The sequence below is a fragment of the Ascaphus truei genome, chromosome 1 (assembly GCF_040206685.1).
Source record: "Ascaphus truei isolate aAscTru1 chromosome 1, aAscTru1.hap1, whole genome shotgun sequence".
NCBI classification, from domain to species: Eukaryota; Metazoa; Chordata; class Amphibia; order Anura; family Ascaphidae; genus Ascaphus; species Ascaphus truei.
Window position 1 is genome coordinate 170,694,277 of NC_134483.1, and position 26,960 is coordinate 170,721,236.

The window sequence follows — 26,960 nt, forward strand, 5'->3', positions numbered from 1 at the left end:
TTGACTGCAGAAGTCACACCATTAGACTATCTAATGCCAAACGTTTCGCCAGCAAACCTAACAAAGCTGATACTTGGACCTTTAAGGATCTCAGCTTAAAAAACCTTATCAAATCTTACCTTACGGCGTTCCCCTAGAGCAAGCATGTCAAACTCAAAGGCTAACACGGGCCAAATAAACAAGGTTTAAGTTTAGGTGGGCCGCAAAAAAAAAACTTAAATTTTCATAGAAACGTAGGTTTATTTCGAAAAGTACAGTATAAAAAAAAGAACAAGAACAACGATAAAATTAATGTTTTCTTCCTGACACTTGGCATCTCTGACTCTCTCTCTCACTCTGACTTTCTCTCTCTCTGACTCTCTCTCTCTGACTTTCTCTCTCTGACTCTCTCTGACTCTCTCTCTCTCTGACTCTCTCTCCCTCTTTCTGATTCTCTCTCTCCCTCTCTCTCCCTCTCTCTGACTCTCTCTCCCTCTCTCTGACTCACTCTCTCTGACTCTCCCTCTCCCTCTCTCTCTCCCTTTCTCTCCCTCTCTCTCTCCCTCTCTTTCTCCCTCTCTCTGACTCTCTCTCTGACTCTCTATCTGACTCTCTCTCTGACTCTCTCTCTCCCTCTCTCACTCTCTCTGACTCTCCCTCTCCCTCTCTCTCTCCCTCTCTCTATCCCTCCCCCTCTCTCTCCCCCTCCTCCTCTCTCTCCCCCTCTATGACTCTCTTCCCCTCTCTGACTCTCTCCCCCTCTCCGACTCTCTCCCCCTCTCCGACTCTCTCCCCCTCTCCGACTCTCTCTCTCAGACACACACACTCTCTCTAAGACACACACACTCTCTCAGACACATGCACTCTCTCAGACACACACACTCTCTCTCAGACTCACACTCTCTCTCAGACACACACACTCTCTCAGACACACTCTCTCTCTCTCTGACACACACACTCTCTCTCAGACACACACTCTCTCTCTCTGAGACACACACTCTCTCTCTCTCAGACACGCACACTGTCTCTCTCAGACACACACTCTCTCTCTCTCAGACACACACTCTCTATCTCAGACACACTCTCTCTCAGACACTCTCTCTCTCTCTCTCAGACACACTCTCTCTCTCTCAGACACACACTCTCTCTCTCAGACACACACTCTCTCTCTCAGACACACACTCTCTCTCTCAGACAATCTCTCTCTCTCTCAGACACACTCTCTCTCAGACACACTCTCTCTCTATCAGACACACACTCTCTCTCAGACACACTCTCTCTCAGACACTCTCTCTCTCTCAAACACACTCTCTCTCTCTCAGACACACACTCTCTCTCTCAGACACACACTCTCTCAGACACACACTCTCTCTCAGATACACACTCTCTCTCAGACACACTCTCTCTCTCAGACACACTCTCTCTATCAGACACTCTCTCTCTCTCTCTCTCCAAGACACACTCTCTCTCTCTCTCAGACACACCTCTCTCTCAGACACTCTCTCTCTCTCAGACACTCTCTCTCTCTTAGACACACTCTCTCTCAGACACACTCTCTCTCAGACACACTCTCTCTCTCAGACACTCTCTCAGATACTCTCTCTCAGAAACACACTCTCTCTCTCTCTCTCAGACTCTCTCTCTCTCTCTCTCTCTCTGACACACACTCTCTCTCTCAGACACACTCTCTCTCTCAGACACTCTCTCTCTCAGACACTCTCTTTCTCTCAGACACTCTCGCTCTCTCAGACACTCTCGCTCTCTCAGACACTCTCTCTCTCTGACACTCTCTCTCTCAGAAACACACCCTCTCTCTCTCTCAGACACACACTCTCTCTCTCAAACACACTCTCTCTCTTTCAGACACACTCTCTCTCTCTCTCTCTCTCAGACACTCACTCTCTCTCTCTCTCTCTCTCTCTCTCTCTCTCTCTCTCTCTCTCTCAGACACACACTCTCTCTCAGACACACACTCTCTCTCAGACACACTCTCTCTCTCAGACACTCTCTCTCTCAGACACTCGCTCTCAGACACACTCTCTCTCAGACACTCTCTCAGACACTCACTCTCAGACACACACACTCTCTCTCTCTCAGACACACACTCTCTCTCAGACACACACTCTCTCTCAGACAAACACTCTCTCTCAGACACACACTATCTCTCAGACACACTCTCTCTCTCAGACACACTCTCTCTCTCTCAGACACTCTCTCTCTCTCAGACACTCTCTCTCTCAGATACTGTCTCTCTCAGACACACTCTCTCTCTCAGACACTCTCTCAGACACTCTCTCTCAGACACACTCTCTCTCTCTCAGACACACTCTCTCTCTCTCAGACACACTCTCTCTCTCAGACACACTCTCTCTCTCAGACACTCTCTCTCTCTCTCGGACACACACTCTCTCTCTCAGACACACTCTCTCTCTCAGACACTCTCTCTCTCTCAGACACTCTCTCTCTCAGACACACTCTCTCTCAGACACTCTCTCTCAGACACTCTCTCAGACACTCTCTCAGACACACACTCTCTCTCAGACACACACTCTCTCTCAGACACTCTCTCTCTCAGACACTCTCTCTCAGACACACTCTCTCTCACACTCTCTCTCAGACACTCTCTCAGACACTCTCTCTTAGACACACTCTCTCTCTCAGACTCTCTCTCTCTCAGACACACACTCTCTCTCAGACACACACTCTCTCTCAGACACACACTATCTCTCAGACACACTCTATCTCTCTCAGACACACTCTCTCTCTCTCAGACACTCTCTCTCTCTCAGACACTCTCTCTCTCAGATACTCTCTCTCTCAGACACACTCTCTCTCTCAGACACTCTCTCAGACACTCTCTCTCAGACACACTCTCTCTCTCTCAGACACACTCTCTCTCTCTCAGACACACACTCTCTCTCTCAGACACACTCTCTCTCTCAGACACTCTCTCTCTCTCGGACACACTCTCTCTCTCTCAGACACACTCTCTCTCTCAGACACTCTCTATCTCTCACACTCTCTCTCTCAGACACTCTCGCTCTCTCAGACACTCTCTCTCTCTCTCTGACACTCTCTCTCTCAGACACACTCTCTCTCTCTCAGACACACTCTCTCTCTCAGACACACTCTCTCTCTCTCAGACACTCTCTCTCTCTCTCTCTCTCTCTCTCTCTCTCTCTCTCTGACACACTCTCTCTCAGACACACTCTCTCTCTCTCTCAGACACACTCTCAGACACACTCTCTCTCTCTCTCTCTCAGACACACTCTCTCTCTCTCTCTCTCTCTCAGACACACACTCTCTCTCTCAGACACACTCTCTCTCAGACACTCTCTCTCTCTCAGACACACTCTCTCTCTCTCTCTCTCTCAGACACACTCTCTCTCTCAGACACTCTCTCTCTCTCTCTGACACACTCTCTCTCAGACACACTCTCTCAGACACACACACACAGACACACACAGACACACACAGACACACACAGACACACAGACACAGACACACACACTCAGACACAAACACACTCAGACACACACACACACACTCAGACACACACACACACACACACTCAGACACACGCACACACACACTCAGATACATACACACTTAAGACACACACACTCAAGACACACACACACTCAAGACAAACACACACACTCAGACACACACACACACACACACAGACACACTCTCAGACACACACACTAAGACACACACACTCAGACACACACTCAGACACACACTCAGACAGACACACACACACTCAGACACACACACACGAGGGAAATCGGAATTGGGGGAATCGGAACGGGGGGATCGGAGCAGGGGGGATCAGAACGGGGGAGAGGAATGGGCAGGGGATCAGAGCAGGGGAGGAAATCGGAGCAGGAGGGCAAGGGGAAGCAATGCAGGCATGGAGCAGTTCTCAACTGACTTGTTCCATGCAGCAGGAAGAGGCGGGCCTCACTATGCAGGCTCCGGGCCCAAAAAAAATTCTGGCAGCGTGCCAACACACGCCAGCCAATCAGAAGAGGGGGAAGGTTTTTTGTTTTTTTTCCTCTGCTGAAAGCGTGCACTGCCTGGCGCATCGCGAGTTAAATATTGGCTGGGCCGCAAATATGTTCGTTGTGGCCTGCATGCGGCCCGCGGGCTGCGAGTTTGACATGCTTGCCCTAGAGTAACAGTGGTCAGATTAATTAAATATTGTTTTTTTCTTTGTACCAATCTTGAAAACATAAACATACAGTATATGATGCTATACTTTAGACGTTGACCTTTTCCTTCTTGCCTCCAGCAGTTATCATATTGCTTTATCAGAGCATCCTTTTCTTCTCAAGGCTTGCCATTCTATCTCAATACCACCAACGTTAGCTTATGTGGATTTGGAAATTTCTCTTAGTAACCCTTAATATATTGGTACATATTGGTATATTGGTAGATGCCATGTAATACAATAGGTGAGCTACAGTCTTTTCACTTTGTATTTTCAGGAAAAACTTTGCCAGAGGGACAGGAGGGAAAACCAGCCAGTGGGAAACTGAGGACATCAACTTGCATTGAACAGGGAGGAAATTATTTTGAGCAAAAGTAATTGACCTTTTAGTTGTGATACAGTATGTATGATGTCTACTTCAGGCTGTCTACAATGTTCGACACAAAAAAAAAAACAAGTCTCTTAAAAATAATCCAGTTATTATACAAAAAGAAAATCACCAATAGGGAGATGCAGCTGGCGGTAGGTGTTTCTCAACACCTGAGATGGACGTCACAGAAACACTCAAAGCGTAAAACTCCCCTCAGGCATATAAAAAGAAAAAAGCAAACATAGTGCAAATGTGTAATGCAAAAGTCAGATAAGTTTAAATGAGTGCTCTCTCATGTAGTGTAGGGGATTTTCAGGCGTGTATTGAAAATGAACACACAGATACCCAGCAAGCTCTAAGAAAACCCCACAAATTTACCACAAAATATATATGTATGTATATAAGTGTCATAAGGAGTGCTACTGAGCGTGGCTAAATGTATATAACAAGAAACAAAGAAGTTCAGAGCAACATCCAATTTGACAAAATACACAGTGAAATATCTATATATCTCTTGAAAAAGGGTCATTTAGTTAACACCTTTGGCCAAAGTGTATAAGCCTGCGAGTCACATAAAGGCATGACCAATTCACAGGTCCTAATACTAACTGATTAAAATTCTAATTTTCCACAATAATTAGAGGAAGAATGGTCCTAACATTGATCCTGTCACACTGTCACAACCAGCTGCATGAGAAGAAAACCTGCTTACTTGGAATGTGGGGAGGGGCGAGCGTAAACCCTGGGAGGATATATATATACATACATACACAGATTCCCAGCAAGCTCTAAGAAAACCCCCCACATTTACCACATTTACCTCATTTGACACTTATGTATATATATATATATATATATATATATACATAAGTGTCAAATGAGGTAAATGTGGTAAATGTGGGGGGTTTTCTTAGAGCTTGCTGGGAATCTGTGTGTTTATAAACTTTGACTTCTAGAATTTAATATCACTACTGTACACTCCTGAGGACGTTTGGTCCGCCGAATGAAACGCATAGGGTGAATCCTGAGTTCCTATGGATCTATGTGTTGCCGTGTTGTTCTGTGCTCCCTGCCACCGCCGCTGATACCACTAACGAGACCAGGATTGGATCCTCATTGGCTGAATGTGTTCGTGATTTCAGCCACCGTCCAAACTCAGAAGTGGGACCCTTAAGGAGATGGCTGTCAGCTTACTATTGAGCATGAGAGATGCCAGCACTGCAGGCTCCTTGCTCATGTATTTGTTTTATTAAACCGTGTTGCACTATATTATCTTCTCTTTTGCCTATGATCTGTGAGAGTTCCTGTCTACACATCTGATCTTGATTCCATTTTCAATACATGCCTGAAAATCACCTACACCACATGAGTGAGCAATCACTTGTTTAAACTTATCTGACTTTTGCATTACACAATTGCACTATGTTTGCTTTTTTCTATTTATATGCCTGAGGGGAGTTTTGCTCTTTTAGTGTTTCTGTAATGTCCATAATGTTCCACTATTTTCTGGAAACTCTGTTGTCTTATGGCCATTCCCAAGGCTGAATAATATTGTGATTCAGGTAATTAAATGTAATATTCTTTGGCCCTGGGATATGAATGGCTGCAATATTTTCAACATGGTCATCTGATGATTTATATAGTTAGTGTGACGGTAGGGGTAGCTGGTCTCACATAATAAAGGTGAAGCCCTGCTAGCTACCCCTAAAACTGTGTGTTTTTGTCTGCCTTTGCACGCTTGCAAGGCAGATATATTTTGCAGGTTTTGACCCCTTAAGGAAAAAAGCCTCACAACTGTGATATATGTAATAGGTAACCTTTAGGTAGATATTGGGGGGAAATGGTACTGGGACATGTAAATAATGTAAGCACTCTTATTCCTGATAACATTGTATTTTCCCCCAGCCAGCAGGCTTATATTGTGGGTTGCATGTTTTTATTTCTATGGAGGCAGACTCAGTGATTAGTTGCAGCTGAGGTGCCTGCATAGAAATGTGGATTGAGACAAAGGGTGGGAGCGGCGAGGTGTTAAAAACATTTGGTGAGTGGGGAAGGGCGGATAATCAGGTCTGGGGATGTGCTTTCAGAACCTTTGTTGCCTGCAGACTCTGAGGTGCCTACCCTGCAGAAGGTAAAGGGTTGGCCAGGGGGAGCCATTGCAGGGTATGAGCCCCGTAGACACGGTTCCCATTGGCCAGTTCAAATTCCCACTTCCCAGTTGCTCTGTCACGATGGGACGGTCTTGAGTGCCTCCGCACGCCCCCTCCTCTGGCATTGGTTGCACACTCTCAATACATGCTCTGGTTGGCCGACTGCTCCTTCTCATGTAAAGGATAGCAACCGAGGGCTATGTAAAGAGCACTGCCAATCAGAGTACCAGACTATCTGAGACAAGTCAAGCTTCAGACAAGCTGCAGAGCCAAGCAGCAGGCAAGTTGCAGTCAGACAGAGGATGGAGTTTGATGGTGTTCAATTGGCGGAATATTTTCAGCTATGTGTTCAGCACTCTGGTATCCAGGATCATAAGCAAACAGGTCAAGCCTACTTGAAGCAGGCCCCTGCACCTAGCAAGGCTAGGCTCTACTACCCATGTCCCCAGTTGGTATTGTATCCTGTTATTTTGTATTTTATCTTGTATGCTGGATTGCCAGAAGAAACCTAATTTTATGCATCAACTTTGTCCTATCTGGTGATAGTGATCCCGGTGGATTCAGTGTAAAAGTACTGATCTCCTGTGACAGTCAGTTCCATTAATCACCTGCTTTTTGCCTCTCCTTGTTTGGCTATGTACTTCATCACTGTGATACTGTAATACTTTATCTGAATGTTTTTGCCTTCTGTATTTTCTTGAAAAGAACGCAGCACTCTCCCTACTACTTTTAACCCGAAAAGGTTTTGCAGGTAACTTGCTCTCTGATGTTGACCAACTTCCTTGCACCCGCTAATCTTTCAATGGCACTCCCCATATTTATTCCCTTTTGTCAAGGAATTTAAATATATCTTTTGTTTTACATCTTGTAGGTTTATGTTCCAACGTCTCTGGAAGTTCCATTGTAGCAGCCTCATATGCAATCTTTCCCATTTTCCCCGCATTCAGTGTTAAGGCAAACTTCCATAGTAGGAATACATTTGTGACAGCCCATGTTCAACATCAGCATGGATGTAGAAGTTGCTGAATACTGTACCTCACTCCCCACTGAATTCCTAGGACATGTTTGTGGGCTGCCATGTTCTCTTGGGCTCCTGACTCGTTGTCACTGCCGACGAGGATGTTTGGACTTCTTGGAGAGACAGAATGTGAACTCCTTTATTAATAAAAGCTCCCCAATCTACTTCTATGCTGTAAGATAGGAAAAGACTGCCTGTTTTATCCAACTATATGCATTTAGTATAATAGTATTATATAATTGTTATATAATTGTTTCCTATTCAAGTTAAGGGGAAAAGTAGTCCAATGGTTTACACTTCCATGATTGGGAACAGGAAAACAGTTGATTAACAAACACTCCCTTAAAAGTGCAATTTATAACTAATTCGCAGAGAATAAAAGCAAATCTTTGTTCACAGCCAAACTGTGTTTAGCATAGTTAAATTAGTTTAAGCAAGTTTGCTACTGTAGATTGTAAATTTGTTAATAAAAGATTGTTTTTGGCCACCTACATGGGATTTTACCATTAAATACTACGGTATCATTTCTGCAGGACTTTTTTTAAACTAACCTGGAAAAAAAATTGGCCCCTCAGTAAAGCCCTTTCACATTCCATGATTTGACTGCATCACTGAATTACTTAATACATATCTTTAATTCCCATGTTTCTATGGTATTTTCATACTTTTTCTATATGTCTTCAAAAGAAAATCTATTTTGTCGCTATTTTCGAACTATTTATTGATGAAAGAGTTCATCTGTCTGTGGACCTTTGCTGGACTTAATAAATAAAATCACTTAAGTGTTCCCGTCCCTGAATCGTGTTACAACTAGGGATGCTGGCAATTATTCTGCATTACTGAGAAGTTTATTTGCCAAGGTCTACTTGTTAGGCCACTGAAATAAATCTATTCCTAAGTGCATCATCTCACTTTCAGCCCATATCTTTCGGGAAAACATGACCATTCCACTTATTTTGCGATTTACCCCTTTGCACAAAACATTACACTCAATTATAAGAGCTTTAGAACGCTGTGTTGTGTTGTGTTCCTTCAGTTAGGATCAAGAAAGGATTTGCACAAAACATTACACTCAATTATAAGAGCTTTAGAACACTGTTGTGTTGTGTTCCTTCAGTTAGGATCAATAAAGGATTTAGTGCATGGTTCAAGTCTGTCAAGTCACATATAAGCAGGGACCCCATTTTCCTTTTAATATCTGTGTGTTTGCACTGTAATAAGCTGTGTAAATGAACATTATAGTTGTCAAATCTTCCCGAATGCTGAAAGATCTCCATGGCTCCCCCTGTACTGTTCCCCTTTATCGTGGTGAGAAAATGTGGCTGCATGTGCTGCAATTTTTCTCTCCTCCTCCCTGCTATACTCTCAGTCACTCTAAGGCTCTTTAACACCCCCTACTTTTACAGTTCCCCAGGGACAGAGCCCCATCAACCCTTCATCCTAAGCAGTCTTACAAGAGAATAAACAATCTCAGGGTGATTTCTGGCTAAGAACAGGTGACAGGGAGTTCTACTTTTTTTTCTGAATATAGACTAAAAATGAATTCTAACTTTAGAGCAGAATAAAGTAGCAACAAATTACTAATTTGATATAATTATACAATTTTACTTCTGCAAGGGAACTCTTTCTTCACATGCTATAGATAATCATTAAAAGGAACACTACAATTTTTATTTTGCAATTTCTTTGGTTTCCATTTTTCTTTGATTTGTGATTCATTTTATCTCCAATTCCAATGGAAATAATTTATCCTTCTCATACAGAACTTCTATTGTCATCTGTCTCACAGGTGAGTAATGCCTAAAAATAACATGTGATTCATAATTGTAATTTACAGATGTAGAGACAATGCCCCTGCACACCTATCATTTGTACCATAACAAACTGCTGTTTTTTTTAAATAATACATACTAGAAAAATAGAGAATTTATCAAGACAGATGTATACTCATGTTGACCTCTACCTGTCTTTTTTCTTTTGTACCAGGTTAGTTTTTAAAGGTAAGCTTCAGTTCTGAAGTATGGAGTTTAATAAGCGTTACTAGCAACTAGCGCTGGGGTGTCTTATCCTGATGTGAGCTGGCTTCCACCGTGTTGTCCACATGCTAATGAGGGCCCTAACAGCCATTGTTTTAGCATATAATTAGCTTTCTGGATACCCGTTAAACTCAGGGAAGCAAACGTCCGTTACCTATTTAGGTAATGTCACGTTCATTGCCCTGTTCGCCATTTTTTTTATTTGCAAATGTAAATAGTTCTGCAAATATTTTGCAGTGAAAAAATGGCTGATATTTACAGTAGTGCATTGGGCACTATTTTAGTTTGGGATATTATTTTTTTTATTTGATCATTAAATAAAACAGGAACTGCAAAAAATATTTCCAACATAACTACTAAACCTGGTGAGAAAACCAAAGATCTACAAACTCCAAAGGAGTGTCAAATATACTATGTGGATCCTTTTCTTCAATTCATCATGTTTCAGGTCTTTATCTTCTGATTCATCATGTTTGGCTACTGCTACATGTGATATGCTGAAAAACAAAGTCTATATAAACACATAACTACTGTAGCTATCTCTCGTTTTAAATAAGCAATTAAATTAAGAAAACTTGCCAAGGGCAGTTATTTAAAAAAAAAATATTGAAGACAGAATAAGCATACAGATGCAGTGTTATCTAAGCTTGTTTGGGTGTAAGGAAACTGCTGCTGAACAGGGCCTGACCATTCCATATGCCCCAATGCCCAGTATTTATATTATTTGTTATTTATATTATATGTATTACTACTGTAAAGCGCTATGTACATTTATGGCGCTATATAAATAAAGACATACAATACAATACTGGCTGTCCTGAAGTGATTAATGCAGCAGGGGTCCCTGCTTCTGAATGGAATTCCAGCTCTTTTAATACTACCGGTCTCCACCAGTCTAAAAGCTGTGCAGAGAGAGCACAGAGAAGCTGTCTCTCTCTCTCTGACTTCCCGAACAGCTCTTACAGCAGATTGTACTTTTTATTATTAGTACATGGGACTGAAGCAGGGGGTCTCCAGAGCTCAAACGTATTAATTTCATGTCCGGGGACCCCATGCTTGCCAATGTACTGTACAAGTCTCCATATTAGATGACAGTATCTCTGCAAGTTTATAACTCCCACGTCACAGCCAACATGACCAGGACATTTAAACTTGCAGGTGATACTGGGTCCCAATACTGAGGCCTGTACCTTGGGAAGCAGGGGTTCCCTGGACCTAAAATTAATTCAATTCAGCTCTGGAGACCCCTTCCTTCAATCCTATATAGTAAAAATAAAACATAATTACCTTAGTGGCTACTTGCTAAATTAATGGAGGGATTAAACCCTGCAGTCACCCCTCCCCTCTAGACTAGTACCCAATATCCCTAGTAGCAAATCTGTCTAATATTGTTTTTCAGCATTAACCATTTTAAAATCCACATTTGAAACATAAACCATTGATTGACATTGTGGATTACTAGACCCTTTTAATGGAGAGCCTTGATAATCCACATTGGCAATCCATATTAAATTTTAATTAAAAAAAATACATTAAAAATAAAAATAAATTAATAACCCCACCTTCATTACCTTAGTGGCTCACCGCTTAAGTAAAGAAGGGGTTAACCCTCCCAATACTCCCTCCCCCCAGGATGCCTAACACCTTCACCTTTACAACTACCTCTATCACCAGCCAACTCTACCCCCAACAAAACACCCACCTCCCACTACAAAAAGAGTAATGGGCAATAGCCCTATTAGCCAGATCTGGTTAATAGCACTTTTCAAAAATAAAGAAATACTATATCGAGTAGTAACGTAAGTGAATGGTGAAAAATTAAATATAAAAGTACCATCCAATAGTCCTACTCACAATGTAGGAGGGATATATAAAGCAAAATCCAAATCAGTGACAATCATGATATGAAGTGGGTGATTTCGGTGATGTGCTCATGTAAAGAGATAAACACAGCAATAGTGTACTGTAGATGGAAACATAAAAGTTTATAACACGATAACCTTACAATTCAAGGCTTGCACTAAGTGAAATCAATATGGTATGTGTGTAAAAGTGGTGTCCTGAGAACCGGGTGAGCTGCAGTCTCACCACTCGTTCGACATCTAACACTCGCCTCCACGTCCGTGAGTCCTTAAGTTAATTTAATTCAACTAAAGTCTCCTGTGTGCTTCCTCTATTACCAATACTTTCTTGGGGTCACAGATAGTGATACTGGCAATCAATGGGCACCCTATAGTCAATAACCCTTGCCTGGATGAAGGCTCATTCTCCTCATCCAACTGCGGAATCAATCAGCTCTTGACCCACAAAGCAATGATCCTCATCTTGACCCGAGGCAATGATCCTAGCTTTACCCAAAGCAATAATCCCCACTGGACCCAAAGCAACGATCCTCACTTTACAATATGCAATGATCCTCAATTTGAATTAAAATTAAACAAACCAAAAACCACAAAAAGAAATCTATGACTGATGGCACAAAAATAAAAACAAAACAAAAAATCAATCAAGAAAAAATAAACCCAAAAACCATGAAAAATATTCCTTGCCCAATGGCACAAAAATAACTAAAAGTTGATGCGCAGAAGTCACGGATCCTCCATTGCTTAAAGAGAAGTCACCGATTAGTAGATCTTCTTTTCTTTCTTGGAGATGTTGACACCACCTGCACTTTCAGTCAAATTAGATATGCTAAGCCTAATATAAGTTTAAAACCATAGACAGAACATAAAACACAGACAGAGCTCAGTGCACATCCAGTGAAACTTATACACAGTACAGTGCCTAAATATATATGTATAGATATCTATTAAATAAAATGGTCTTTTAGTTTAACGTTTTGGCCAAATTGTTGTAAGCCCGTGAGCCACTACACGGCAGACCACATCTCAAGGGTCTCTAACACTAATATAAATTCTTAATAACCTGTGCATTACCAGGAAGAATGTTTTATAATAAATCTGTCAAAATTAGTTGCATAGTTCTAAGTCTGATTTAAGCTTTTATTAACCTGTACATTATCAGGAAAAGCACGCAAGCAAGCAAGCATGTTCCCCTGAGAGTGGGAGATGCCATGGAGTGAGCTTTTAACCATTTAAATGTGAGAGGGGGTGAGCTTCAATTAGGTAGAAGGTTGCCACCCTCCAATCAGCTAAGACTAGCTGAACAAGAATTGTAAAAACATACAAGACACCTACAAGCTCATATTTAACCCCCAAAATAACCAAAACATATATAGAGCATATAAGTGTCACAGAGGAGTGCTACTGAGCATGGCAATATATATTTAAAACCAGGGGCAGACAGAGCTCAGTGCACATCCAGTGAAACTTATACATGGTACAGTGCCTAAATATATATGTATAGATATCTATTAAATAAAATGGTCTTTTAGTTTAACATTTTGGCCAATTTTGTTGTAAGCCCCTGAGCCGCTACACAGCAGACCACATCTCAAAGGGGTTCAATATGAGCTTGTAGGTTCCTGTAAGCCTAATATAAGGCCTGTGATGTCACATTCGACAGACAAATGGTAAATCCACCCATCCGATTGATAGATGTACCATGTGATCAGGCATCAATTTTGGCAGAGAATGTTTTCGGTACCAAGCTTGATGAAATCACATGGTACATCCACCAATCCTTTAAGGGAGGGAAGCGCAACCAATCAGGTACAATATGCTTCCCTCCTTTTAAGGTGATGTCACAGTACCCTAAAAAGGGAAGGCATCACATGGTAAATCCACCAATCCAATTAATGGCTGTACTATGTGATTCCATCAAGCTCCATCAAGCTTGGGTTGCTGTCACCCAATTTTCAGACTCTGTCCATACTGTAGCTACCCAGTGTAAATGTACAGTAAGTTTAAACTAAATTTGAACAGTAAAGGTTTGTAGCAAATGGCTTGATCACAGTTAACCACTATCAATAGAAACCTGATGGTGAGCAGTGAGCAGTGGAGTACAGCTATATGCTATGATTCTGAGAGTCAATGTTGCCAAGAAATAAACTGCTCTACCATTCGCTAACTGAATAAATCCCTGGCTAAGCTCTGCAGCTCTATGTGGATGCTTGATAATTCTCCTACTGCCGACTTGTATTGGTGTCTGTTAACGAAATGCTAACATGCCCGACGTACATTTCCCTCCAGCTATGGAACTTTGTCAGGGGAAAACCATCAGGTTACTATCGAGCCATTTGCTATCTATTCACCCCCTAATATTAATTTAAATGTCAATGATAGTTTAGACAGCTTTCCCTGTTTTGTTCCGTCTAAGTTGATATTGCACTGAGAACATAGAGTGATTGCTTTTTAAAGGCCATTGCTGCTATACACAACAGTTTCCCTTACTCTAATACTCTGGTAAGCATAACATTATATTGTGGCTATTTCTATAACTGTAGGTAGCTCTATATGTGGCAATTATAGACCCTGTGCCTATTCAGAAAGTAGAGAAGGAGAAAAACTGGAAGAGCACTACTGTTCAAGTAAGTGTCAAAAAAGTAGAAAGGAGGGTACGTATCCGATAAAAAGATTATTTATTGGTCATGGAAAAACAGGGCAATGGAGAGCCCCACCAACGTTTCATGCATCACAGAGCGCTTTCTCAAGCTATTCAGAAAGCACTGATCCCATTAAAAAACTAATACCCTTATAAACATAGAAAGTTGTTGCAATGTGGAAACTGTAAACCACATACAAGTTGAGTACTCTGTGTGGAGTTGTTTCATCTAACCAATCAATTTACTGCAATCTACAGTACACATGCCACTCTATAGCCCATACTTGTGAAGTTAATCACTTTATTAAAGGAAAGGACTACTACTCTACTTCATTAAATTTAATTTATAAGAGAGAAAAAATTGATTACGTTGAGCTATTTCAAGTTAATTGTAGGAGTTTCTTTCACTGCCAAACATATCCTATTCACTTTTTAATCACTGTTTACATTTAAAGAACAGTTTTACATGTCTTAAACAATTATTATTAAATGTTATGTTTTAAGTCTGGTGTTATGTTTTAAGTCTGGTGTGCAACCAAGTGAATTTTCTGTAAGAGCATACTGCACCGACACACTTTATTCGAGCAAATACCCAGTATGTACCTGGCAGATACCTGGAATGCGCCGCTCCTCACCTCTGACAAGCCCCATTGCATTTGCCGTCCCAGCCTGGGTTCATGCCTGGCTGACGGGCGGCTGATCTGTTAAATGTTAATGATTAGGATTTACTAGGCTGCAATGCTTCGCGTGTCTACCAGATGGCATAAATTCATGAATTGTAATGCAGTATATATATATATACTGTGCAGTATTGCAGCCAGCGGGAATAAAATGCTTCAATCCCTGCCTGGAAAATAACCCAATGCACTCGGGCAGAAAACAGTCAGAAACCTCAATACACCCGGGTATACCCGAATTCGTGGGACTAGCCGAGCTCGAATAAAGTGTGTCGCCAGTGTATCTCATTATGCATTTCACTCTCTTTTTGTAATTCCCTACACTCCAACTCGTTCACTTCAATCCACAAGTGATGGACTCCAAACAGTTTCCAGAGTCTCCCTTACTTTATGGGGGAGCTCAATTTTTTAGCCATGCTGCTCCTGCTCTTTGGAATTATCTATCTTATAATGTACAAGAGACCCCCTGCCTGGAAATCTTTAAAAACAGAGTAAATACTTACCTCTTTTCCAAGGTATTTGATAAGTGAACTATAAGACATACTATACATTACTTACAGTATGATTCCATTCTATATTCTGTTAATCCTATATTTGTAAATTTGTATCTTGTGTTTGTTTTCTTTTATAGCTTTAAATGTGTTCCTTTATTTTTTTTTACTGTTAGCTTTAAATGTGTGAAACTCTTTGAGTCCTATTGGGAGAAAAGCACTATATAACTAAAGTTGTTATTATTATTGTTATCATTATTACTATTATTATTTTTATTATTATTATTATTAATATTAATGCAAAATTAGTTTTATTTGAGTAATTACAAATCAAAAAAGCACCATACAGTATTAATAAAGTTATTTTTAATTTTATTAATAATAATAATAATAATAATAATAATAATAATAATAATGCCAAACTATTTGTATTTGATTAATTATAAATAATAATAATAATAATAATAATAATAATAATAATAATAATAATAATAATAATAATAATAATAAACTCTAAGATAGGAAAGTCCATAAACACTGACTGTAGTGTACCATTATAAAATGCCCATTAACTTCTGGATATGATAAACAGAAGTGCTGACACACATTGCACAGAGCTCCTTAAAGTGAGTTAACGGGACGTTTACCTAAGTTAAAATCACTTTACGCCCCAACGTGCAACTTCAAAGACAAAAAAGTAACATTGTCATTGTCTCACAGAAACAGCATTGTGTTAACTATAACAGTTAATTACTGTACAATACAGTATATGAATTTCCCTTAATGAAGTGGTACTGTATACCCACAAACACGTAGGGCTTAATTTGCATGCAAGTGAGCCACAGTTTGTTGTATCCTTTCCATTTCTTGGATACTGCCATTATACCATGCTGTGGGAGGCCATTTGCAGCAGGCCAAGATTCTGGTGCACCAGCAACTTTTGGAGCTCCAACTTTAAGAGACTTAGGGCCTCAGGCAGTAAGCGATGAAAATGTGAAATCGGCAAGCTTACCGATTAGCCATGTTGTTGGCGATTTTCCCTCTCCGTAGGCAGTAAGTGCCGAATCCCTTCAGAATCAAGCCGAAAACCATTCCGCCCACTCTCACGATGATTTGCCGATCACACACAGGTGTATCGGCGTGCATGGCGGGGTGCTGTTAGGTTCGCCAATCAAAATTCTTGCTGAATCAGGCGAAGCAAGCATGTACTGCACCGACACACTTTATTCGAGCAAATACCCGGTATGTACCTGGCAGATACCTGGAATGCGCCGCTCCTCACCTCTGACAAGCCCCGTTGCATTTGCCTTCCCAGCCTGGGTTCATGCCTGGCTGATGGGCGGCTGATCTGTTAAATAAGATAATGAATAGGATTTAATAGGCTGCAATGCTTCGCGTGTCTACCAGATGGCATAAATTCATGAATTGTAATGCAGTATATATATATATACTGTGCAGTATTGCAGCCAGAGGGAATAAAATGCTTCAATCCCTGCCGGAAAATAACGCAATGCACTCGGGCAGAAAACAGTCACAAACCTCAATACACCCGGGTATACCCGAATTCGTGGGACTAGCCGAGCTCGAATAAAGTGTGTCGCCAGTGTATTGGATAGCGCGCCATATTTAAAGGCAACGTGTACTGTTAATCATTCTCTGTGTTGTTGGGAATGAGAGAGAGAGACGCACAGAGCTGGGCGATTTAATATTTGCATATTGACTGAGAGACTTGTTGTGTATTGTGAGAGCTTTGTCCTTTGTTGTTTTGTTTACGTCTTTGTCTTGTTTTGTATGTGGAAGTGTTTCGTGTGATTGGCTGTACATTTGTTTTTTGTGAGTGCTATAAGTATGCCCGCAAAGCGTGGGAAGAGTGATGCTGGTGTGAGTGGTACTGCTACTCGTGCGAGTACGTGTCGGAGTGAACGTACTGTTCAGGGGAGTGATGTTGCTAGGAGTGCGAGTGCTGTTGCTGGGAGTGCGAGTGCTGTTGCTGGGAGTGTGAGTGCTGTTGCTGGGAGTGCGAGTGCTGTTGCTGGGAGTGCAAGTGCTGTTGCTGGGAGTGTGAGTGCTGCTGGTGGCTCAGTTGCTGATGGGGTGTCTGGTGGTGGCGTGCTTGCTGGTGGCCAGCTTTTGGAGTCTCTTCCATTGGAACAAGAAGAGTCCAGTCAGCAGCAGGCAAGCTCTGAGCCTAAACGTGCTCGGAAGAAACGTGTGGAGCATCCACGTAATCCTCGCTTCAATGACCAGGAAAATACAGCTCTTGTCACTGGGATTCTGGAGCACTATGACAGTCTGTATGGCCATTTAGTAGGTAAGTGTACCTTTCCATTCATTCTTCAAATACATGTGATCCTAGGCATGTTAGTTTTGTTAATATGCAAATATGGGTCCATAATATCTATCAATGTTAATTATTGTGGAAACACATCTTTTTATCATGCGTTACAACGACAAGAAAACTCAGGCGTTCAATTTACGCTAACTACATACTGCTGCGGCCGAGTTTATTAGAGCATTTGCCCGTTCTCGGCCGCAGCAGTAACCTGGCGCGCGCCGGAGGGTGCCGGGCGCGCGCCGAAGCCTCGGAGGAGAGGCCCGCCGATCGGGGCTTCCCCCTCTCCTTACCGGGTCCGCCGGGTCCCCAGGAACGTCCCGCCGCCGTCCTAACATCCGCGCGACACCAGGGCTCCCTCGGGGAGCCCTGGGCACGCGTACAGGTGGCACAGGCACCCGATGATGCGTGACCGTGCATCGGTGATGCGCGGCACGCTGAGGGAGTGCGGCTCGCAAGCCGGGACATATCCCGGCTTGCGGAATGAGCCGTACTCGAATTAAGTGTGCCGCCTGTGTACAATATTAATGCAAGCTTCCTTACATGTCTAGGTTTAGAAGTGAATGCTCATGTGCTTCACATATTACACCTAAACCAGCATGTTTGCTATCTCTTGGAACAGCTAGCAGTGTAGGAAACTGGTGGTTGTATTATTATGAATTAACGTCATATATTTTGTATGTATTTCTAGTGCGGACAAGTTCATCAAGCAAAAAAGAAATGTGGGACAAAATAATAATTGGTGTGAATGCGTGTGGGAATCGGGTCAGGGACAAGCTGAATTGTCGCAAGAGATTTGATGATATTAGGGCTAAATTAAAAAAGAAAATACAAGACCAACGCGTGCATGCTTCTGCCACTGGAGGTGGGCCGCCAGCACAACGTCTCATCTTAACTCCATTGAAGGAGCTGCTTCGTGAAAAATTACTTCCCGTCGTCGTGGAGGATTTGCCCGGTGACAGAGACATCGGAATTTATTCCTCACAATTTCCACCAGGTGAGAAATGTTACTGTACTAGGCGTGTCGTTGCTTACAGTTATTTTACACATTTCCGCTGCTATTTGTACTTTCTTCCCAATATAAGCATACCTACATCTATATATGTATATATGTCTGTGTCTCTCTCTCTCTCTCTCTCTCTCTCTCTATATATATATATATATATATATATATATATATATATATATATATATATATATATATATATATATATATATAACTAAATATACATATAAGTTGTAATCCTACTAAAAGCAGTACATAATATACCACGTGGCATTGCGTGCTCATTTGCATGTCAATTCCCACAATCCTTTGCTGCAGTACAAGCAATTTATGGTGGACGATTATGGGGAACAACAGGGTAGCACACATGTGTAAGACATGCTAATGAGAAAATATTACTAGGTACTGGTGCAGAACATATATATATATATAATATTAATGTGTATTTTATTTATTTAACTCCTACATACACGACATTACTGCCTCTTCAAATCATGCATCTAATATATTACATGCAACGGCCAACAAACATCACTTGCACTAACAAATGTGTTGAGGTTTTTTAAAAGGTCCTTTTTTGCTTCATATCATATACAGACATCATAATGAGGCACACGTCGCATATATTATGTCATTGTGTTCATAGCTTGCACACTTCAGAGTAATATTTTGCTCATCTACCATTGTGTTAAAGCAGCTGCAATTAATATGTAATCACAGCATACACGTCAACAGAGGGGGTGGGGTTCAGCACACAGCCAAATAACAGGGTCATGTTACGGTCAACTTTGTTGACACCATTTTCACGTGGTTGAAGTAATTGAAAGGTCTGGTTGATTACTGTTTTTGGGGGAGGGACTACCGTTCTTACAACCTGACTAGCAAAACAGAAGGTAATCACAGTGATTTGAAAGGTTCACTCTAGGTACTAAATCTTCCAACAAGCCATTAGCTATGAAACCGTACGTCACACATTCGTTCACTCAGATCTATAGTTCAACTGATATCAACAACACATTATCACACACTGCATGTGTTGTGTTGTTGAGTGGCAGCCACATTCAGCCGTGCAACAGCTTCGATTAATGTACCACACATATCCTCTAACAAAAACTATTACTTTTCCAATATGACTTTCTTAATGATAAGCATTGTGAAAGTTCATCTCATGATAGTTATGTACATTATTATTGTGATATGAGAACACAAAATATGCAGTATATGCCCAATATTATTTATATTATCTTAACGCATTACTGCATAAACATAGTATGTTGTATGTTACAGAAATAAAAAGCCCTAAGTACAGTGGCATGTACATTGTCATTACAAATATTTATGTTCACTTTGCCACACACATTTTCAGTTCAGGAACTGATGCTGTTAGTTAGCCATAAAAACTCAACATACAGTAACTCTATCTTCAATATTTTCACATGTCAATTAACAACTGATGTTATTGTTCTACTGCTGCGACACACTTTATTCGAGCAAATACCCAGTATGTACCTGGCAGATACCTGGAATGTGCCGCTCCTCACCTCTGACAAGCCCCGTTGCATTTGCCTTCCCAGCCTGGGTTCATGCCTGGCTGACGGGCGGCTGATCTGTTAAATGATAATGATTAGGATTTAATAGGCTGCAATGCTTCGCGTGTCTACCAGATGGCATAAATTCATGAATTGTAATGCAGTATATATATATATACTGTGCAGTATTGCAGCCATCGGGAATAAAATGCTTCAATCCCTGCCTGGAAAATAACTCAATGCACTCGGGCAGAAAACAGTCACAAACCTCAATACACCCGGGTATACCCGAATTCGTGGGACTAGCCGAGCTCGAATAAAGTGTGTCGCCAGTGTATATAGTTGCTCCTGGAGGACATGTGTCACCTGAGACGGAACAAGTGTCTTCACCTGGGTCATGCACCTCATCACACCTGGAAGGAGAGTGTATGAGGTGCAGAAAATATAATATGTTCACTTCTATATGTTATGTTAAAAATGTTCATTATTTGTTTTGCACATGTTATTTAAATAGGATTACTTACTGTCAGTGAAAATGATTTTTTTTACACAACATGTATTGTGTTAGTGATGTTAAGTATCATGTAGGAGTTGTGAGTTTTGAACAACTTTTCATTCATTCTTATTTCACACTGAGTCCAAACAGAATTCGTAAGTCAAGGTACATTTTAATGTGACGTTATAAAACGTATGAAAACATGTTAGGTGTTAGTTATCACAGTGTATAATTACATAGTAAAACAGCTCAAATTAACATGCCATTTCATTATGTGTACATTTATTTTTAGCACATGATGATAATCATGATGATGATGCCGCCAAAGACACAGAAATGCAATCAAGTGACCATGAAGAGGTTCCCATTCAAAGAGTTACACAGGCTATTCCTACAGCAACTAGCACATATGCTGCAATAGTAGCTTCTGAAGAAGTAATTGTTGAAGCAGAAAATCGTCGCCATTCAGATCTGATGTCAGTGCACGAAAGGATGATATCACTGCAGGAAGAAATGATATCACAATTGTCACATCTCCATAGAGTGTTCATTGAAGTGCCTAAACAAATGCAAAAAATTAACACGTCATTAGAAGCAATAGTTGTTCAGCTAACTCAAGCTAATCACTTGAGAATGACTACAGCAGCACATCCATTCAGCTTTACACCATCAGAGGATGGATGTTTACATGCTACTACTTTTTCACCCCAGTCACCTGATGTTCATTCCCCAGGTCGGGATGTTACCGGTAAAGTAGCTGAAAGTTCTCTGCATGTTCCTGACAACATCCTACCGCTGCCATCTGTAGAAAATCTGGAACTGACACCTACAAAGGAGGCGCCAAAAACAAAAATGCACAAGCAGTTACTACTGACCAGTTTTTGGACACAAATAAAAAAACCCAAACAAGAAACGGAGCAAGCATCAGTTGTGAACAAGTTGGTACACAGTGCACAAGTGTCACTGGCCACAAGCCCTGCCCATGAACAGTCACTGGCCACAAGCCTTGCCCGTGAACAGTCACTGGCCACAAGCCCTGCCCGTGAACAGTCACTGGCCACAAGCCCTGCCTGTGAACAGTCACTGGCCACAAGCCCTGCCTGTGAACAGTCACTGGCCACAAGCCCTGCCTGTGAACAGTCACTGGCCACAAGCCCTGCCCGTGAACAGTCACTGGCCACAAGCCCTGCCTGTGAACAGTCACTGGACACAAGCCCTGCCCGTGAACACTCACTGGACACAAGCCCTGCCCGAGAACAGTCACTGGACACAAGCCCTGGCCGTGAACAGTCACTGGACACAAGCCCGGGCCGTGAACACTCACTGGACACAAGCCCTGCCTCTGAAGAGCCACAGGCCACAAGCCATGCCCCGGAAGTGCCACAGGCCAGTCAAAGTGGCTCTGTTGTGCTTAAAGTTGTAGCCAAACGGAAAAGAAAAATCCAAGAGACAACAAGCAGGCCTGTGACTCGGTCTCAAAAGGAAAAAAAATAATAAATGTTATAATTAACTATATCTGTATTTGGCCTTGTTTTGTTCACTTTAGATTATCTAATTAATATTTTATGTATGATGAAGACCTGTTTTTTCCAAACATTCAAGTATGTCCTTGTACACGTGAAGATTTGGAAAGATTAACAGTCTTAATGAATGAATATTTTTATTTCTATTTATGTATTAATCATCTGTTCAGTAACATAGCAACATTACCCAGTTGCTATGTTTGGAGAAGCTGCAATTCACTTAGCTGCAAAACATTGTATTTGGGTGTGTTTCATAGGTATTTGAGCTTGTAATTGCATGTGAATATTATTCACATGCAACTTAAATCAAACATCTATTTAACTGCTAACATCTTTATTGTCCGTGTAGAGCAGGATTAAGTGTTAAATATTACTTACCTTCACCTTGCTTGAACCTTCTTAATGTTGTCCTTTCATCATGTATGAGTACTGGTTTCAATCCCATATCTGTGAATGTTTTGTAATATATATATAGTATGTAGGGATATATGTACACACACTGTAATAGTTAAAAAAAATATATATATATATATATAAATATAAATAATATATATATATATACACAAATATAACTGTATGCTCATCTGCATGTCTTAGGCAGGTCTGCAACCCCGCCTTTCCCCATCATCACCCAGCATACAGCACTTCCACTGCAGCAAGAGATTCTGGGAAATGACATGCAAATGAGCACACAGTGTCACTTTTTGCCTCAAAAACCATTTTTAACATGGTTCCCTATAGGCTTAAGCTTGCTGCATGGTCACAGCTTTGAGCACAGCCAGGGTTAAGGTGCATACCCAGAAAACCACCCACAGACAGATGTTTCGACCTTAATGGGTCTCATCAGTGTGGGGTTGATTTTAACTGGGTATGCAAAGAGGCTATGGGATAGGCTATACCATAATACTGAGTTAAGTTATGGTGAGTAAAAAAAGTGACAAAAACCCTCCACAGGAAAGCAAATATGCAAATATAACTGTATGCTCATCTGCATGTCTTAGGCAGGTCTGCAACCCCGCCTTTCCCCATCATCACCCGCCTCAAAAACCATTTTTAACATGGTTCCCTATAGGCACATATACACATATACATATGTATATTGTACAATATATATATGTCTCTATAACCAATATTTAACTATTTGTATATATAACTGTATTTAAGGGCTTATATGTAAACAGGGTTTTTTTATATTGCTCTGACTATTTGAAATGGTTACATATTACAGGGTTACTATGTTTGATGGCCTACTACATTCAGCTGTGTCCAATTTAGATTTACCATCAAACAAGGCCTTTTGTTAGTTTAGAAGGCCTGTAGTGTTAGAACCTATAATATATCTATTTAATCCAGTTGTACACTGAACATATTTATGCCACTAAGTAGGCCTTGTATGAAACCTATTTAAATGGTCATCAACATGAGTGAATTATGTGATTAATATTAATTTTAGGCCCATAGTGTTATAGGCTCAGATTATGTATATTTCACTAACATTTGCCTTTATAATTATAATACTGTGTTTTAAAAGGAAGAATCAAGTGAATGTTGTGAAAAAAAAAAATCTACCAGTTTAGATAGTTAAAATATATCATCAAGGTCGAAACAGCTGTCTGTGGGTAGTTTTCTGGGTATGCACCTTAACCCTGGCTGTGCTCAAAGCTGTGACCATGCAGCAAGCTTAAGCCTATAGGGAACCATGTTAAAAATGGTTTTTGAGGCAAAAAGTGACACTGTGTGCTCATTTGCATGTCATTTCCCAGAATCCCTTGCTGCAGTGGAAGTGCTGTATGCTGGGTGATGATGGGGAAAGGCGGGGTTGCAGACCTGCCTAAGACATGCAGATGAGCATACAGTTGTATTTGCATATTTGCTTTCCTGTGGAGGGTTTTTGTCACTTTTTTTACTCACCATAACGTAACTCAGTATTATGGTATAGCCTATCCCATAGCCTCTCATGCATACCCAGTTAAAATCAACCCCACACTGATGAGACCCATCAAGGTCGAAACAGCTGTTTGTGGGTGGTTTTCTGGGTATGCACCTTAACCCTGGCTGTGCTCAAAGCTGTGACCATGCAGCAAGCTTAAGCCTATAGGGAACCATGTTAAAAATGGTTTTTGAGGCAAAAAGTGACACTGTGTGCTCATTTGCATGTCATTTCCCAGAATCCCTTGCTGCAGTGGAAGTGCTGTATGCTGGGTGATGATGGGGAAAGGTGGGGTTGCAGACCTGCCTAAGACATGCAGATGAGCATACAGTTGTATTTGCATATTTGCTTTCCTGTGGAGGGTTTTTGTCACTTTTTTTACTCACCATAACTTAACTCAGTATTATGGTATAGCCTATCCCATAGCCTCTTTGCATACCCAGTTAAAATCAACCCCACACTGATGAGACCCATTAAGGTCGAAACATCTGTCTGTGGGTGGTTTTCTGGGTTTGCACCTTAACCCTGGCTGTGCTCAAAGCTGTGACCATGCAGCAAGCTTAAGCCTATAGGGAACCATGTTAAAAATGGTTTTTGAGGCAAAAAGTGACACTGTGTGCTCATTTGCATGTAATTTCCCAGAATCTCTTGCTGCAGTGGAAGTGCTGTATGCTGGGTGATGATGGGGAAAGGCGGGGTTGCAGACCTGCCTAAGACATGCAGATGAGCATACAGTTATATTTGTGTATATATATATATATATATATATATATATATATATATATATATATATCTACATATACTCACATAGTTAAAATCTGTGACACAGACAGGGAGTTAACAGACAGAAAGAAACACAGGGAAATGTAGGAAAAAAGCATACACAAAAAAACATTAGCAGCTGCGTGTATATCTCATTATATGTCTGTGTAAGCACTATTTTCATAATGCCAACACTGTTTTTGTACTCACCCACATTGTTATTTAATGAAAATCAGACACTTGTTTTGAGAATGTAGATTAAAAAACCTTAATTTTACTTTCACAGTGAAATGGCAATCAGAAACCACAAATGTCTGCCAATTATTTCTACAAAATGGAATTGGTGTTTGCAAAAAGGAGTGAAACATGTAACTTTTATGTTGGCCTTGAGTAGAAACCCACAAAACAGATAACATTTACCTCGTTTCACATTCTCAAGAGAGAACGTGCAACTCCACTCACATTATTTGAGACGCTGCAATGGCTGAGGATCTAATTCTCAACAGTCATCCACACAAAGCGTATAAAGTAATGATTGCGGAGGCGATCATATCAACTCAAGAAAACAAAGCCAACGTGGGCCAGATCTATGATTTGATACGAACTAAATATCCTTATTACCAAGACCCTGGGCGTTCTGGAAATTTTAAATCCTCTGTAAGATTCACTTTATCAACAAATAAATGTTTTGAACGTGTGCAGGATAACCTACATGAAAGGTATGGATTTTGGCAGATTGCACCGCAATTTAAAATCACCATGGAACATGGCACATATCTTCTGATAAATAGCATATTTATTCCTAATAACAATAGCAATGGATCCGCTACTACTGTTCCGTGTGAATCTATACCTGCTGCAATATCTGCGCCCTCCATTCCTGAAACACACATGCTACAAGAACATACTGCACCGACACACTTTATTCGAGCAAATACCCAGTATGTACCTGGCAGATACCTGGAATGCGCCGCTCCTCACCTCTGACAAGCCCCGTTGCGTTTGCCTTCCCAGCCTGGGTTCATGCCTGGCTGACGGGCGGCTGATCTGTTAAATGATAATGATTAGGATTTAATAGGCTGGAATGCTTCGCGTGTCTACCAGATGGCATAAATTCATGAATTGTAATGCAGTATATATATATATATACTGTGCAGTATTGCAGCCAGCGGGAATAAAATGCTTCAATCCCTGCCTGGAAAATACCTCAATGCACTCGGGCAGAAAACAGTCACAAACCTCAATACACCCGGGTATACCTGAATTCGTGGGACTAGCCAAGCTCGAATAAAGTGTGTCGCCAGTGTAACTGCTATGATGTTTTACAAAGCCTTTCTGCTGCAAACGCATTCGAATGGCTACACGAAGAAATGAACGTACCTCCGGACCAATTGTTTGAAGAAGGCAGTGCCGATTCCTATGAGCGCCTCATGGAGATGTGTGTCATACAGGATTCAGCGGTTGGCTCAAGCATGGATGCAAATGCATTGTCTTTCTGGAGCGAGCAGTTGCAGCCAGACGAAGTGTTACTTCTAGAAGAATGGTAAATATAACAATCGTTATGCGTTGACTCACCGTTAAAATTTTTAACTTTTGTCTATCCACCATTTTTAGTTTAAATGCGTGGATACAGCGTTACATTGCAGACTGCATAACATGTAGCGGTCACAAACACATTGTTTCCTATTACAATATACTAGAACCAGAAACATTACTACACATTGGTCACGCAATACATATTCCTACTTTCCTATCTCTTAAATCATATAATAGCAACATGTTACCATAACTGTAACACACACCTGTTTCTTTATCATGCAACATCTATAAAAAAAAACCGGGTCGGCCACATATGACGTGGGACCCTTGTCATGTGCCAAGGCGTCCATAAAAAGGATTATGGATGTAAGGCCCGCCCCCAACCGACGTGTGCGTGTCAAAG

At 41.2% G+C, this 26,960-nt stretch overlaps 2 long non-coding RNA genes across 3 annotated transcripts in view; one reads left to right on the top strand and one right to left on the bottom strand.

Moving 5' to 3' along the window:
• The window catches only part of LOC142469889 (uncharacterized), a 97,448-nt gene that overhangs the window by 64,587 nt on the left and 5,901 nt on the right, over positions 1-26,960 (top strand). The window contains exon 2 of the long non-coding RNA XR_012789117.1: positions 4,473-4,569. This is a non-coding gene — a long non-coding RNA (uncharacterized LOC142469889). The remainder of the gene's footprint in view (positions 1-4,472; positions 4,570-26,960) is intronic.
• LOC142469884 (uncharacterized) lies at positions 21,090-26,543 on the bottom strand. 2 transcript variants are annotated; one of them, XR_012789115.1, is made up of 4 exons: positions 26,399-26,543; positions 22,705-22,773; positions 21,550-21,629; positions 21,090-21,304 (listed from the first exon to the last, which is right to left on the bottom strand). It is a non-coding gene; the product is annotated as an uncharacterized LOC142469884 (long non-coding RNA). The 2 variants fall into 2 exon arrangements; XR_012789116.1 differs by lacking the exon at positions 21,090-21,304 and adding an exon at positions 21,310-21,362.